Source organism: Urocitellus parryii, chromosome 6, assembly GCF_045843805.1.
Source record: "Urocitellus parryii isolate mUroPar1 chromosome 6, mUroPar1.hap1, whole genome shotgun sequence".
In the NCBI taxonomy this organism is placed as follows: domain Eukaryota; kingdom Metazoa; phylum Chordata; class Mammalia; order Rodentia; family Sciuridae; genus Urocitellus; species Urocitellus parryii.
In genome coordinates, this window is record NC_135536.1 from 12911177 (window position 1) to 12928823 (window position 17647).

At 46.7% G+C, this 17647-nt stretch overlaps 1 protein-coding gene across 1 annotated transcript in view; it reads left to right on the forward strand.

Moving 5' to 3' along the window:
* Nucleotides 1–15984: 15984 nt before the first annotated feature.
* Nucleotides 15985–17647, forward strand: part of Lgmn (legumain) — a 30192-nt gene continuing 28529 nt past the window's right edge. Inside the window, exon 1 of the mRNA XM_026394248.2 lies at nucleotides 15985–16105. The gene's annotated coding sequence lies outside the window, so the exon portion shown is untranslated. The remainder of the gene's footprint in view (nucleotides 16106–17647) is intronic.

Sequence of the window (17647 nt, forward strand, 5' to 3'; positions counted from 1 at the left end):
TCCTTGGAGACCGTTGTTCTGCCGGCCACACCCAGCAGTACTACCCACAGATCTGTGGCCAGGTTGTTTAACAATGGAAAGACATTTTGAGAAATGCCTCATTAGGCAATTTCATGGTTGGTGGACATCATAGAGTGTATCACACAAATTAGGACAGCCACACTGTCAGTAGGCCACAGAATCTTATGGCAATACCATCGTACACACTATCTATCATTGACTGAAACAACATTATGTGGCACGTGACTGTATGTCATTGAAAGCATATGGTCTATACCAAAACCTGTACACAGATATTCACAGCAATCTTATCTATAATAACCAACAGATGGAAACAATCCAAATATCCACTGATGAATAAACGAGCACGTGTCCGTCAGCAGGTGGATTAATAGACTGTAGTACATCTTTGCAATAATGGATTATTAAACCATAGAAAGGAATCATGTCCTGATGTGTGCTGCAACGAAGGTCCTGGAAAACATGATGCTAAAGGAAAGAAGTTAGATGCAGAGGAGAGGCTATAAGGCATGATTTTATCACATGAAACATCCAGAACAGGCAAATCTATAGAGACAAAAAGCAGGCTAGTGTTTCCCCGACCTGGCAGGCGGGAACAGGGAGTGACAGCAAATGGCCTGAGGTGTCTTTGGGGATGATGGAATGTTCTACAATTACACTGTAAGTGTGATTTCACAACCATGTAAATTCACTGTAAATTATTAGGCTGTACACTTCAACTGAGCGAAGTGTATGGTTTGCAGATTCTTTAGAGCAGTTATTTAAGTGTTGTTGCCGAACCCCGTTTTCCTAGCAAGGACTATCTTTTATTCTGAGATTATGTCCTCTGACTTCTTTTTTAAGTTAATAAGTCCCTTATTTCTGGAAATGGTGTGATAGAAAATAGTAGCAGTAGTTGTTTCTTTATTGTCCTTCCTTGGAAAGAAAGTAAACACCCCATATCAGTTCCTGAAAAGTGATGAAAACTGTGCTACCTGGTGAAATGCAAGTCCAGGAAGCTCTGGCCAGCTTCTCTGTTAAGGCTGGAAGAGGTCTTACGGATCGCTGAGTTCCACCTACTCATTTCCAAGAGGAGCTGAGTTGGAAGCCTGTGGAGGGGAGATGCCCATCCGAAGCTACCCAGCCAGACTGTGGGTGGCCCACACTGTTTTCTTTGTTATGAACTGTGTCCCCAAGGTGCCTTTTGATTCTAAGATTTGAGAACTCTTTATCAACCTGCCTATCAGATCCCCCTAAGGAATGACATTTCCAGCAGGTCAAAATGTTAAAGAGGCTAATTCATCCAGGACCCAGCTCTAGGGGAAATGCTTGGCTCAACTGAATTGAACTAATCTGGATGAATCACCTGACCTGGACCAGCCACACCATCACATGACAGCCAAAGTCCATGAAATGCAACTTCCAGTGACCAAGAAGTGCTTATTAGCCCAAAGGAGCAGATGTCCACGTGTCTGTTGGTAACTAAGGGCCCTTCCCCAAGACTCAGCAGAATGGACATGTGAGTTGCAACCCCTGGGGTTGGACCCTGGTGCCACAATCCCTATTTTACTCTCACTGTTCCAAATATGCTGCAGAGGCTCCTGTGGAACCTTCTGGACATTCAAGGATCAAGGTCCTTGGGAACTGCACAGACAGATCAGCCATCCATGTCCGTACCACCCAATCTTGTTTGAGAAAGGATTGAAGGGCGCTTCCAAGGATGCATTAAATAAAGAGCCTAAGTTAAAAGGGAGAGTGATATCGAGGTCCCGTAAATACAGACCAAGAGTCCAAGACGTTTTCTTGACTCATACCCTGATTTTTTAGTAAAAATATCTATGGAAATTATTTGACTAAAGTATTTATAGTTATAAAGTGTGTATACAATTTGTAGTTCTATAATACATTTTTTTTTAAAAAAAACAACCTTATCAAGATAGGATTCACAAATGGAACAGACACTTCTCAGAAGTGAAAAATGTTCAACATCTCTAGCAGTTAGAGAAATGCAAATCAAAACTACTCTAAGATTTCATCTCATTCCAGTCAGAATGGTAGCTATTAAGCATACAAACAACAAAAGATATTGGTGAGGATGTGGGAAAAAAAGCACACTCATACATTGCTGGTAGGAGTGCAGTTTGGTACAGCCAATATGTAAAGCAGTATGGAGATTCCTTGGAAAACTGCGAATGGAACCATCATTTGACCCAGGTAGTCCACTCCTCAGTTTATACCCAAAGGATTTAAAAACAACATACTACAGTGACGCAGCCACATCAATGTTTATAGTAGCATAATTCACAATAACTAAATTGTGGAACCAACCTACATGCCCTTTAGTATATGAATGGATAAAGAAAATGTGGCATATATACACAATGGAATATTACTCAGCATTAGAAAGAATAAAATCATGGCATTTGCAGGTAAATGGATGGTGTTAGAGAATATAATGCTAAGTGAAGTTAACCAATTCCAAAAAACAATTACCAAATGTTTTCTCTGATATAAGGAGGCTGATTCATAATGGAGATGGGGGGGCATGGGAGGGGGGCATAGATAAACTTTAGATAGGGCAAAGGGGAAGGAGGGGAAGGGAGGGGGCAGGGGGTAGAAAGATGGTGTAATGAGATGGACATCATTACCCTAGGTACATGTATAAAGACATGAATGGTGTGACTCTACTTTGTATACAACCAGAGATATGAAAAATTTTGCTCTAGGGGCTGGGGCTGTAGCTCAGTGGTAAAGCGCTTGCCTCGCATGTGTGAGGCACTGGATTCGATCCTCAGCACCACATAAAAATAAATAAAGATATTGTGTGTCTATTTACAACTAAAAAGAATTGTGCTCTATATTTATAATACGAATTTTAATGCATTCTGGCATCATCTATAGCAAATTAGAATTATAACAAATTAGAATTTTTAAAGATTTAAATAAAGATTGGATTTACAGATCATGAAATTCACTCCTTTAACATGTAAACCCCAGTGATTTTTAATATATTTGAAGTACATCCATCACTGCTATTTAATTTTGGAACATTTTTATTGCCACAAAAATAAACTCTGTACACATCAGCAGTCACCCCCGATTCTCTCCTGGCCCTGCGGTCACTAATCTGCTTTCCAACTGTATGGATTCCTCTAGTAGACTCTTCTTAAAAATGCAATGATACACTATATGGCCTTTGGTGGTTGCCTACTTATTACACTTAAAGAAGTAGGCTCATCCACATCACATAGGACAAAAAATAGAGTGAGAGGACAAGGTAGAGACTAAGGAAAACATTTGCAAAGACAATAAGGAGCTGTTATTCAAAACATCTCAAGAACTCTTAATTAAAACTCAACAGCAAACAAAACAAGCAACCCAATTAAACAATGGGCAAAATACCCAAACACACATCTCACCAAGGAGGACCTGCCATGGGAAGTAAGCATATGAAAAGGTGTCAGTTATGTCATCAGGGAAATGCAAATGAAAAAACAGCAATGAGATTCCACCACACACCCATTAGAACGGCCAAATTCCTAAACACTGATACCACCAAACGCTGGCCATGACGTGAAGGGACAGGGACTCTCTCACTCAAGGCTGGTGAAAAATGGCACAGTCACTTCGTGGGTTTCTTAGAAAACTAAACACACTCATACCGTACGATCCAGGATTGCATTCCCTTGCTTTTACCCAGCGGAGAACGGAGGTCCACTTACAAAATCTGCACGTGCAGCTTCGCTCATAGCAGCCCAAACCTGGAAGCAGCCAACGTGGTTTACAGTAGGTGAATGAGTTAACGAACTGTGGTGCCTCCAGAGGCTGGAATAGTATTCAGAGCTAATATGAAATGAGCTTCGAAGCCCTAATACTCTACTTTAAGCTACGCGTTGACTTGGACGACGATGGTCCTTGTGGGTTCCTTGATGGTGATAAGTGAGCCTCCCTGGTGAGGGTACTAAAGCTGCCTCTGTTGGCTGGGAATGGACGGTCTATGTACTTAGCAGAGTTCCCATGGACCAAACGAACTTTTTGTTCAAATCTGCTGTGAGCCTAAACTGCTTTAATAACAGTCATTAAAAAACAAAAATGAACAAACAGTGCGAGTATATATACCTGAGTCCAGTGTCATGCTTAAGTGGCAATGACTCAGTGCAGTGCATGCGCTTGGTGCCTTGCCCGAGTCCCTTTATGGGGTCCAGTCACCGTCTCCTGCCTTCTGTGGTCCTCTTCATCCTTCTTGGGATGGTGCCCACTCTGCCATTGGTTGTGGGACGCGGACCCCCAGAGGAGACGCCTGGGAGTTGCAGCCCTGCTTACTGGCCGATGGCTGACTGATGCAGGGGTCTGCACAGGCCAACTTTCTTGCCTCGGGGTAGAACAACCTGTCTGAAAGAAGCCATGCTCTGGAGCCTCCTTGTGGGGTCAGGCTGGGGTCCGCCCCTCCTCAGCCTACGTCTTTGTTGACCTTCTTCCCTTGCCCTGCCCTTCACCCCTCAGTCCCCTCTAGATTTCTCCTGAGCACCCCCCAGTAACTCCTTTGCATAGAATCACCCCTCTGGCTTGGCTTCTAAGGAACTGTCCTATGACAGCTCCCATGGATCCCTGCCTTCCTTTTATCCTGCCTGGTTTAGCAAAATATTATATGGAATTTATCATGTCATTTATTGTCCACAGCATTGCTTGAAATAAACAGAGGATCTTTACATTTTTTCCATTTGTGTTAAAAGTCTCTCTCTCTCTCTCTCTCTCTCTCTCTCTCTCACACACACACACACACACACACACACACACACACACACACACACATTGCACTTAAGCCTGATTCCATAGAATCAAATGTTTTCTTCCAATAACAAGTTTTTGCAATAAGAGTGACTTTGGAAGAAAAAGCAGAAGTGAAAGAAGAAACAACCATGGTGGTGACAAAAGATGTGGACAGAAATAAGTCTGAATACTATGGGTTGGGCTTCCTTTGGGTGGGTCTGAGATTTTTCAATAAACCTTATATTTCAACATGTGTGTGTGTGTGTGTGCACGTGTGCATGTGTGTGAGCATGTGTGTGCACGTGCATGTGTGGGCGCATGTGTGTGCACACATGTCTGCTCATTTATGCAATTCACTGTGTCTTTCCTTTAGGAACCAACTGTATTAAGACCAGTCAGGAATTTCTTCCTGTTCTTCTGAAAAGCATTTTCCATGAGATAATGAAACCATCCTTGAAAGCATCCCTGGGGGAGAAAATCCCAAGCCAGCTCTGACCCTGGCCCCTGCCTGCAGGAACAATTTCCTTACAGACCCTGGGCCACTTATTTGAGTCCTCTGAGTGTTAGCTTTCTCATCTGTAAAACGGGAATAGTAACAGTCCTTACTTCACTTATTTATCAGGAAAGTTAAATGATAAAACAACATGATTAGCAACGACGACAATAAGAATGCTATTCTTATAACGCTGGAGGGTAACAGGGGTTAAAATTAGGCTCATGGGGTCCTTGACTTCAAGCCTGTTCCCTCTTAACCTACAATCTCCTCCTCCTCTGTCATCATAGGGCACTTGCTGAATCTTCAGGGGACCTCTGCAGAAGGCAGACATGCTTCTCCTTACCCCTGCTTTGGGGTGACCACACATCTTAGTCCATTTTCTGTTGCCATATCAGAAAGTCTGAAGCTGGGGAATTTATGATTTATGAGGAGCAGAGATTTATTCGGCTCATTGTTCTGGAGGCCGGGAAGTCTGAGGGCTCCTCACTGGCCTCTGTCAAGGGCTTTTGTGCTTCCTTGATGGAAGGCAGAAGGGCAGGGAGCACATTCCAGAGCCCAAGAGAGCCAGCGAGGGCTGCTGTTCTGACAAGCCCTGTCTTGTTAGAACTAACCCCTTGCTGTGACAATGACACTAATCCTTTCATGGGGGCAGAGCCCTTGGGACCTCATAACCTCTTCTGAACTCCATTTCCCAGCACCACTGCTCTGGGGATGGTGTCTCCAACATGGGAATTTTGGGGGACACACTGAAACCTCAGTAGCAAGCATGTGGCCCCAGAGCAGTCTCCCCCTCTGCTGAGTACCAGCTGCAGCCCTGCCTGGGTGTCTGGAACAGAGCGGATGGAGCTCAAACAGTCCCCTGTTTTCTGGTCCACCAAGGTGACAAATGTATGCCATGTCCTTGATTATGCAAATAAGGTTTCATTAACTGCTATCTGGTCCGAGCCCCCATGTTATAAGGGAAGATTGGGGAGGGGAGGATATGACTTAAAGTAGCCAGTTAGAGACCTCAGGCATTCTTCTGGTTTAAATCACTTTCTTGAGAATTCTTTTGGGAAAGTGCATTAGTTTTTCAGGCATCTTCCGGGCACCAGGGATAGCTGGCTGTCCCCAAGTATCCTTTCTGTCTTATTTCTCTTAGCAACAGAATCCCTGAGCCTTCGCCATGGCTACCTAACTAAAGACTGCACTTCTCTGCCTCCCTGGGATCCAGGTATAGGCCTGTGACCCAGTTCTGGCCAATGGATAATATTCACCTACAATCTCCATCCTGCGGCCTGGAAGGTGTCATGGTATGTGACTGGGGACCCACTGACGTGGGCAGTGGAACATGATGAGGTTAAGGGAGTAATTCTATAAACCGGGTTCATTGTGCTGACCCCCACGTGCCTCGATTTTTTAAAAAGCAATTCACCTGCAGCCCTGCCTGGCTAAGGTCCACAGGACAAGCTACATTCCTCAGCAATCTACCTGTTACCTACAGATGTGCAGGCCCCCCGAAACGCCGATAAGAAAAACATGAGTTACCCCTGAAAGGGGAATTCTGAGATCCTTACACAGACCAGATCCCAGAGCTCAGGGAGATAAGAGTAATTCCCCCTAATCGTAGAATCTGTAACAACAGGTTCCAATGAGGACTGGTCAGCAGGGATGAAATGACCTTCATTTGTCAGAGCAGTGGGGACTTGAAAGTCTGGTGGCATCCTGCTTTCAAAAGTCAAGAAGTGGACCTGGGTGGGACTTTCTGGAAACTTCCCTGGGACCCCTCAATAAAACAATAAAACTGGAGGACAGGAGGGGCCCATATCCCTCTCCTCTCTGACATGGCCCACTCTCTCCTTTGAGTGTCCCCTTCTCCCTTTTCCTTTCCTTCCTAATAAACTCATGGCTGTCATTCTGAGTGAAGTGTCTGAAGTCTTTCTGGCATGATTGTAAGAACTGGGGTGTGAAGGGGGGGCCTTTGTGCTGCCTCTGTTTCCCGGAAGGCCTCTGCCCTGGAACAGCGTGGAGCCAGTTTGGATCAGATGAAGCCAACAGTCCAGGAATGGAAGAGCTTGAGAGAGAAGCACCGGGTCTGCAGCCCAAGGGGCTTCCTTAACAGCTCTGGACTGCTAATACTAGGAGAGCTTCGAAAGAGAGAAACCTCTGATTGTTTAGGTCACTTTCACCTTTGCCTTTATTCTAGCCACTGGCCTCTCTCGAAAGATGGTGTCTGCAGACAGTGTGGGCTTCTGTAGCCACATAGCAGTGACAAGAGGGCCCTTCCCCTTGCCTCTAAGCCTTGCAGCCTGCCTAGTCTGGTCCTTGGGCACACAGCCCTGGTGGCTGGTGGCTGGTCGCACTGGGTTGCTAGGTGCCGCGTGCTGCTACAGGCCACAGGTTCATTCTGCACTTCTGTGCCTTGTAGTGGTCTGGAAGCTCTGGTCTGTTTCTCCACACTCCTCTGGGGTATGCAGATGCCTCTGGGCTGCCCTCCGACACCCTGCACACCCACCCAGACACTTTCCTCAGCCGTTTCTAAACTACTCCCTCAATGTGGGCCTTGGCCACAGGGGCTGGCAAATTCCCAGCTTGAATGGTGGGAAGTGGACTTCTCTAAATCCACAAATCCCCTCCTGCAACTGAAACTTGGGGTAGAGAAGAGGGCAATGGTGCTTGCACTTTTCCTCTCTGGAGAGACTTGGAGTGTTTTTTTCCTTCTCCTTCTTCTCTTGTTCCCTCTCCTCTTCCTCCTGAGTCGGGCTCTTGCTGTGTGGCCCAGGCTGGTCTCCAATGCATGGGCCAAGTGACCCTCCTCAATCTCCTAAGTGGCTGAAACTACAGGTGCCACCACACCCAACTCAAGCTGCTTCTTCCTGTTGGGTGTAGCATCTCCAGATCAGCATTTCCATGCCTCCCTACACCCCATCCCCATAATAAACTTCAAGGCTTAGCTCAGTGGTTCTCAACTGGGGTGGGGCTTTTATCCCCCAGGAGCCATTTGGCCATGTCTGGAGACACCCTGGAGCATCACAACTGGGGAGAAGAGGTTTTCTACTGACATTTAGTGGGCAGAGGTCAGAGATGATGCTAAACCTCTGGTAATGCACAAAAAGACACAAAACAATCATGCTATCACACAGCTCTGCCACTTGCCAACTGCATGATCTTGAGTATCTTAGTCTCTCTGAGTTCAGTGTCTTCATCTGAAAGATCAGGCTAATAGCAACACAGTACACAAAGACTTCTCATAGAATTGTTATGAAGATTAAAATAAGTAATTCATGCAAATCCTTTAGACTACAGAGGGTATCTGTTACGAAAATAAAAATAACCAAATAAATATAGAATAGCATGCCATAAGAGAAATAGATATAGAACATAGTGTCAGAAGCTAATAAAAATAAAACAGGGTGAGGGGGTAGAGTGACAGATGAGAGCCCAGAGGGACTTATTATATAGAATATTCAAGGAAACTTCATTAAGAAAATGATATTTGCAGGACACGGTGGCTCACGCCTGCAATTCCAGCAGCTCAGGAAGCTGAAGCCGGAGGATCATGAGTTCAAAGCCAGTCTCAGCAAAAGCAAGGTACTAAGTAACTCAATGAGATCCTGTCTCTAAATAAAATACAAAATAGGGCTGGGGAAGTGGCTCAGTGGCCGAGTGCCCCTAAGTTCAATCCCCAGTACCAAAAAAAAAAAAAGACATTTGAGCCCAGACTAGACTGAAGGAAGTGAGGAAACACTTTATTCAAGACACAAAAGTCAGTTTCAGGTGGAGCAAGAATCCAAACAAGGTTCCATTATAATCATATTAGCTTGGCAAGAAGTCAGAAGTCTGGCCATACCAAGTGTTGGGGACGTTGGAGAGAAAGTGGAATTCTCAAACACGGCTGGTGGGAATGCAGAGTGGGACAACCCAGTTGGAAACAGGCTTGACATTACAAAGAAAAGTTGAGAATTGCTTATTGTGAGTTGCAGCAATGTATTCCTAGGCATTCACCCAAGAGAAACTCGTGCAAATATGCACCAGATGTAAGAATCATCACAGCCGCATCAGCACCACTTTAAACTTGGAAACAACCCAGATGTCCATGAATAATAAAAAGATAAATTGTGATAGGATCATACCATGTAAGATGATGCAAAGAAAATGAACTACCCCTATGAGCAGCCATGGGGAAGACTGTCAAGAATGTGATGTTTATTATGTGAAGTAAGGCACAAAAGAACAGTATGAGTCATGCAAATAAAGTTCAAACACAGGCTATATTAGTTTGTTTGTCATCACTAGAAGGAAATACCTGAGGCTGGCTACTTAAAAAGAAAAAAAGTTTATTTAGCTTAGAGGCTGAAAGTTCAACTAGCATAGTCCTGGCCCTTGCAAGGGACCCACCCTGGCTGCATCACCTCATGCCAGATGACATCAAGGTGGGAAGGGGTGAAGGAGGGAGACAGGAAGCCAGAGAGTGATCCAGGGGTGAGGTTCAGGCTTTTATAGCAGCTTGCTCTCTTGAGGACTAACCAGGGTTCCCCTGAGAACCACAGCGACTCCTGCCTGGGGCAGCATCCCCGGGGACCCAAGAACCTCCCGTAAGACCCTGCCTCTTAAAGGTCCTATTGCCTCCACATCACCACCCAGGGAGCCAGGCCCTGACACAGAGCCCTGGGGGACACTCTGACCATACCCAGCCCCAGCATAGGCAAAACCAGACTCTTGTTCAGGGACACAGGCGTGAGTGCCAGACTTATAAAGGAAAGCAAAGAAATAATCCTGGAGTTGCAGGGGCCAGTCGCTGGTGGATGGGCAGGACTGTGATCCAGCTGGGGCCCATGGGGGGGCTTTCGAGGCACTGGTGGGGGTTTATCTCTGGACTCGGGTGGTGAGTACATGGGTCATTTTCCTTTGTGATTATCCATCCGACAATACATCCGTGTTTTTACATGTTTCCCTGTGTTCTTGTTGTATTTCACAATAAACAAATAAATCCAGGAAATTTGATGATAAGAAGCTTCCAGGCCCAGGAAAAAGTCCAAGGAAGAGCCCAAGGCAGGAGTGAGCTGGGAGGGTTTGGATTCTACTAAGAGGACAAATCAGCTGGCCAGGCAGGAGCCAGGGGACAGGTAGTGGTCAGAGAGGGGTCTGGGAAGCCAGGCCACAGAAGTGGCACAGGCCATGGTAAGCTCTGCTCAGGGCCAAGTTCTAAGGATGTCAGGTCTGAGGATGCAGCTCTGCTGACTGTGCAGAACCTCAGGGTGGTCGGGAACCTCTACAAAGAGCTATGGGTGAGGAAGGAAGGAGAAAATGAACAATTGTGGAGCCATTCCTAGGTATCTTCCTCTTCCCCGAATTTAAGAGTCCATGGTTATTTCCATTTTATAGACAGAAACATCCATTTGGTAAGTCGTGGAGCCGGGACCCAAACCCAGATCATGACACGAAGACCAGAGCTCAGGCCCGGGGTGGCCTCGCTGGACAGCAGGTCACGTGACCTCCCTTGATTTCCGTCTGTGTCCCATACATGAACTTTAAGATTTAAGGCAAATTGCCTCACTCTTTATCGGTATAAGAAATAACTCAAATAAATAATAATCTGTAAAATGTAATCCATAAATGGGCATTTCTGTCTCTGTCGCCAGTCTGGGCTCTTCCCCGGAGGCTCTGGGGAGGATCCCACCTCCAATCCTCTTGGGGTTGTTGCCTGAATTCTGCTCCACACAGTTGTGGGGCTGAGAGTCCCATTTCCTTGCGGGCTGGGGGTCAGGGGCTTCTTAGCAACGTAGGCTGCCTGTGTTCCTGGGGTTCCTCCATGTTCAAACCAGCCATGAGCCTCTCCACCCCCAGGCAGAGAAAACTCTGGGCTTCTAAAAGACTCATGAGATTCGAGGGGGCCCACCTACCCCGCAAATCTCCCTTTTGCCGTAGAACATGACACAATCCCAGGGGTCATCACTGCAGAGGTTTCCCCTCATTACAAAGGGGAAGAGGGGCTGGGGATGTGGCTCAAGCGGTAGCGCGCTCCCCTGGCGTGCGTGCGGCCCGGGTTCGATCCTCAGCACCACATACAAAGGAAGATGTTGTGTCCGCCGAGAACTAAGAAAAATAAATAAATAAATGTTAAAATTCTCTCTCTCTGTCCCCCTCTCTCTCTCACTCTCTCTTTAAAAAAAAAAAAAACAAAAAAAAAAAAACAAAGGGGAAGACATCATACACTGGGGAGTTCATGGGAGAGTCACTCTTAGAATACTCCCTACCCCAGAGTTAGACATGCTGATCAATCGACTGATATCCTTTGGAAACTGACGTGTTCAGGAGCACAGCAAACTGTACTTACCTTTATTATGTCACTTGGTTCAATTTCTGAGCACCTACTATGTGACAGCTACTATTTTGGGCATGGGGAATCCAGAAAGTAAAGAAGCTTAGCCAGAACCTTGCTCTCAAGCTGTTTATATTTTATTTGCATCTAGGAAGTGAACAAGCATTTAGAAAGAGAGTGAAGCCGGGTGGAAAGCTGGGCTGATGGAAGGCCGGGTGCTATTTTGGGAGAGGAACCGGTACTGGGGCAGGAGCCGGTTGTGTGACTGGAAGGAAAAGATATTGCAGGAACTGAGAGCTTCAAATGTAAAGGTAGGAAGGGCATGTGGCTGAGTGGGCGAGGTGGCAGGAAACGAGGTCGTGGGGAGAGGCGGGTTGTAGGGGATATTAGCATTGGAGGATTTTATTCTAGAAGGGTCTTTGAGCTGAAGATCGGGATGCAAACATTTGGAAATGACGATGATGATTGTGCCACAATTTGAACATAATTGCTACTGCTGAACCGTACGGTTAAAATGGCTGAAATGAAAACTTTTGTGTTATGTGTAGTTGCTATATTTAAAAATTAAGAAGAGGGACTGGGGTTGTAGCTCAGTGGTAGATCACTTGCCTTGCATATGTGAGGCACTGGGTTTGAATCTCAGCACCACATAAAAATAAATAAAGATATTGTGTCCATCTACAACTAAACAAATATTTTTAAAAATTAAGAAGAAAGAAAGAAAAAAAAAGGATAAGATGCTTGATCAGAATAAAAATAAAGGGAGTTGTGAGGAAGGAGCATAATTAAATGCCAGGAGAAGGAAGGGTATTAATATTAAAAAAAAAAAAAAATCTAAAAAGGGCCCAAAGGAGGCGTTGGGGTACTGCAGTTTTTATCTGAGTGCTGGATACCTGCATGTGTTCACTTGTGAAAGTTTATTGAGCTGCACATTTATAATATGGGCTTTTTCTACATATATTTTACTTTAACTATTTACATTTTTAGAAAGGTCACTGTCTTAGTCTATTTTCTGTTGCTATAATAAAACAACTGAGACTGGGTAAGTTATAAGGAATAGAGGCTCATAGCTCTGGAGAAATTTGGAAAGTCCAAGAACACCCACCAGCACCTGCTTGGCTTCTGGTGAGGGCCCCATGCAGCCATATGACACAGCAGGAAGGCAGAAGGGGTGAGACAGGAAGCAAGGGAGAGCAGAGGAGGTCAAACGCGCTTTTACAACAACCTGCTCTAGGGATAACTAACTCCCACAAGAACGCATAATTCCCTCAAGGATGGCATTAATGGCCTGTCCCAGCTCCCCTGACCCCCTGAAGTTTCCACTGCCTCCTAATACTGTTGCACTGAGAGTTACCGTTTAACACATTCAAACCATAGCAGTCCCTCCCTCTGTGGAGAATTGACCATAGGACACTAGGGCTCAGGCCAACCCATGTCTTGATCCTGTTCTAAGTTTTTCATTACATAATGTCTTAGTCTGTCTGTGCAGCTATAACAGAATTCCACAGGCTGGGAAATTTATAAACAAAAGAAGTTTGTTTGGTTCACAGTGGTAGAGGCTGAGAAGTTCAAGATCAAGGGGCATTATCTGGTAAGGGCCTTGAGTCAGAGTATGATGAAAAACACCATAGAGTGAAAGAGTAAGAGAGACAGCCATGTTCATTCCTTCATGGGAAAAGGATTCCCTCGGTAACTAACCCACTCCTGCCATGGCAGCATTGACCCATTGGGTCATGAGGGCTCTGGTCTTTTAAAGGCCCCACATCTCAGCATTGTTGCATTAGGATTAAACTTCCAACACATGAGCTTTGGGGCATGCATGCAAACCACAGCATGCGTGTTGATTTACCTCATTTTTACAACCACCCTACCAAATAGAGCACAGTGCTCTCATTCAATATTTTACACGCGAAGAACCTGGAGCACAGGGAGGGGAGAGGACTGTTCAAGGTTGCATAGCAAGGAAGACCAGAGCTGGAATTCAAACCCAGGCGGCCAGATCTAGAGACCACGCCTTTAAGCATCACAGCAAACGCGATGGATACGTCCATTCCTCTCTCTGAATCCATGGTTCTCAACATGGGATGAGTGTGCACATTCCCCCACCCCAGGGGATTCTGGGCAATATCTACAAAGGCATTTTTGTTTGTCAAAACTCTAGGGAGGGGTGATACTGCATGAGGTGGGTAGAGGCCAGGGATGCTGCTAACCACAGACGCTGCAATGCACAGGAACAGGTAGGACCCTGCCAAACACAGAGGTGTTTACCCTACCCCCAAAATAACACAGAGGTGGAGGAACCTCTACATCTGCATGGCTCTACATCTAACCCGCATTCCTCCACTCTGGTGGCATCATACTCCTAATCTCTCCATCTCCCACTATTCAACCAAACCAGACTCTTCTTGAAATGAATCCTCAGGGCTGTTATCTCTGTGACCCAGTTATCTGCCCCACTCTGTGGTATTGCTCGTTCATTTCTGGCCTCTCTAATCTCGAATTGCACGATATGGCAGCATCAGGCCTGGGCATCTGTATGTCCCCAGGGAGCCTGAGGCCTGCCCGCCCCGTGCTGCCCTGCTCTTGGCTATTCAGGTGCTCACCTGAGCCAACGGGGCTTATTGTTTGCTCAGTGCTTTCTGCTTGGGCCGCCATCCCTCCTGGGGTACACGCAGTTCCCATGACAGATCCCCGGCTTGTTTCCCTTGCTGGAATACTTAAGTTATAACCCAAAGGGATCCCTGACCTAGGCAGTAGCTGATATTTACGGGCCGCTGTGCTAACAAATCGAGTTCTCAGAACTTATGAAGTAGGTATTGTTTTCTCCACTTCTCATTTGGGAAAACTCAGGCTCAGAGGAACTAAGGGACTTGCTCGGGCCACACAGCTTGTAAGTGGTAGTGTTGGGATTTGAATCCAGAGAGCTCCAGTGCAGAATCCCCCATGTCACTCAGGCCCCACGTCAGGCCTCTCTACCCTCAGCTTCCTTCTTGTGGCTGGGCTAGGTGGCCACCTGTTAGCCTCCTCTGGGGTTCTTAAACATCACCGTGTCACCCTCCAGCAGCTCTTCCCATTGGCTTTCCACCTTCAGCCTTCTTTTGTCCTGCATCTGAGCTCTTGAACCCAGCTGTTGCTGAGGGAAACCAAAGAGGTTATTCCTGGCCCTTTGTTTGTTTAAACATGCCAGGCAGCAGGCCACCATTTATTCTGGGTGAATTAGGGAGGGGTTGAGGACACATTTGTGTTTCTTACTTTCACAAGGAGGTAAGAAATGAAACGCTACTTTATCTCAATGTTCAACTACACCTGGCAATAAGGGGCACCTACTAAATGTGTGGAATACATGGAAGAATGAAGTTCTGACAATGCTCTCTGTCGCAGAAGACTGAAAACATTTGCAGTCATGAAAACTGGCCACGAACTTTGGCTTGAAGCCAAACAACTCTTTTTCAAGTTGTGATCTTGGGCCACCCAGCTATAAAGGGCAGATATTCTCCACTTTAGGGGTCATACAGTCTCTCACATAGCTAGTCAACTCTGCCTTGTTTGTAAAAATAGCCAGAGGTAATACCCAAACCAAAAAGTGTGACTGTATTTTCATAAACTTTTATTTACTAAAGCAGGTAACAGGTCCAGAGCTATGCTGACTAAGACATACTATAAAAAAAAATCATCAAAGGAGACAAAGCACTAATGTAGTCCAGAATCTTGTGCTTGGTGTCCCTGGGCAGACTCCGCCTATTCCATCAACTCCATTTACCGAGTGCCCCCACATGACACTCCTATGTATGGCATTTTAATTTTTCTCTCCAGTTCGCTCTGAGGTAATACAAACCTTTTAAGAAATACCATTATTTAGGGATTTAAAACATAGGATTCAGAAACCAGACGGCCTGGGGTCCAGTTCTGGTCCAGACGGGTAACATTTATTGTGACCTTGGAAAATTAACTTAATCCCCCTGCCTTTACTAAATTCCTGTTTCCTTATCTCTAAAGCTGGGGTGACAATAACCGTATCCATCTCGCACAGGGGCATAAGGAGAATTAAAAGGGTCTACGCCTGTCAATCACCAGGAGCTCCTTAAAAATTCCCAAACCCAGGGTACACGCAGACCCGTGAAATCACATCCATTTCTGGGGATGACAGATATTGTTGCTTGAAGCTTCCTTCAGTGGATCCAGTGAGCAGGCAAGTTTGGAACCATCGGGTTAGTGGACACCTGTAATCACTGCGGCTCGCTCGCCCACTCAGCCCGGGTCCCCTGAACCCTGGGACATTGCGCAACCGCAGCCCAGAAGCCCCGCCCACACACGCCGGCCTCACTGTGGTCTTCTATTGGTTTTCGCAGACGCCCCGCCCCGAAGCTCCACCAATCGCCGCGACTCGGTGGGTCCTTAGGCGGGCGCGGCGGCAGGGCGGCGCAATCACGGCCGGGCGGAGGGCCGAGGGTCAGGTCTGAGGCTGCGCGCTGCCCCGAGTTCCCACGGTGCTGTCGCCGCCGCGCTGCTGCTGCCGTCGCCGCGGTCTCCGGCTACAGGTAACCGGGGACCCCGCCGTGGGGAGGGACCCTGGCCCGGGATCGCCTCTCAGGCCAGAGTCGTCCAGCTGCTCCTGGCCTCGTGGCCTTGCTTTTCCTTTCTCCTGACCTTTTCTGGGCATTCCATTTCTCGTCCTGCAAAGGGGGCTCGGGAGACGGTGGACCCCGAGGGAAAGGCTGCGACCGCTCAGCCTGACTTCTTTCGAGGGGTGGTGGGTGGAGCTGGGCTTTGGCAGGAGCGGCGTGTTGCTCTGGAGGGGAAACTGAGGCGCCAGAGCAGACGGGATTTGCTGGGTGCCCGGCTGGGTCCAGGGGTGGGTTCTGACATTCACCACCAAGGAACAGTGGAGGCTGTTGATGCTTTCGACGTGGAGGATTACGCTCATGGGCAGGTCTGTGAACTTTAGCAACAACAAAAAATACCCACTCAAAAATACCCCAAATATTCCTACGGAGAAGTCGAGGGAGCCTCGGTTTCAGGAGCTGAGCTGGTGAGTTTCAGGACCACTCACATCAACCAGGAAAGTGAAAGTGAGCCTGGTGTGGTCCCCAGCCCCTGTTAGATTTCGGAGTATTCTGGATCGGGCTCTGTACAGTCCGGACCGGAACAAGGACCTTTGTGGCATGTGCTTTGTTTTGTAGATGAAAGTAAACACCCAAGGTCTGAGACTCCCCTGTGGTAGGCATCTATGGGAATAGCCGGGCTTTCTTTATTTAGGGCTGCCTACAAACTTTAGGAAGCTTTTTGAGGTGAGAGGGGAGAGACGCGTCTCTGAACAATCCCAGTGTTACAGGGACATGAATAGAAAGGTGGGTGTACAGGGACAGCATTGGACCCTGACTTGGGGTAAGGAGTAGGACTTCCCAGAGAAGGAGATGCTTGAGGGAAGTTCTAGGAGGGGCAGAACTGGTGACATGGAGGAGGAGGATAGCAGCAACGGTGGAGGCACAGAAGGAGAGATACTTTTGGACCTGGTACCATGGAGCCTGGTAGGAGCAAGGGATTTCTGGTGGGTGGTGAATTTTCTGAGCCAAGTGAATAGAGAGGTACATCTTACAGGTATTGTGTTGCCGTGAGAGATTTGGATGTTATCCTGAACGTCCAGGAACCTGAATTTTGAGGAGATCTGTTTCTTTAATATTCTGAAGGGTAGGAAAGTGTTGGAGAGAGGCCACAAGAAAGACAGGCAGGTCTTTGCAATAGTCCTGCAAAGAATTACAGAGAGTTTTAAAGACAGTTGCAGTGCGAAGGGAGAGGAAAGGAAAAAAAGATTTGAGAGTTGTTAAGGAAATAGAATACACTGTACCAAGCATGGTTCAGGAAAATACAGCCATGCGTTGCTTAATGATGGGGATATGTTCTGAGAAATGTTTCATTAGGTGATTTCATTGCTGTGCATTATGGAGCCGGATGGTATAGGTCAGCCACTGGACACGGCCTGTTGATGTGGTCAGAGGATGCAGTACACAGAAGATGAATGAGCCTGCGGCCAATGTCACATGGCCTACTGTTTTACAGTAAGCTTTTTGTTTTGTAAAACT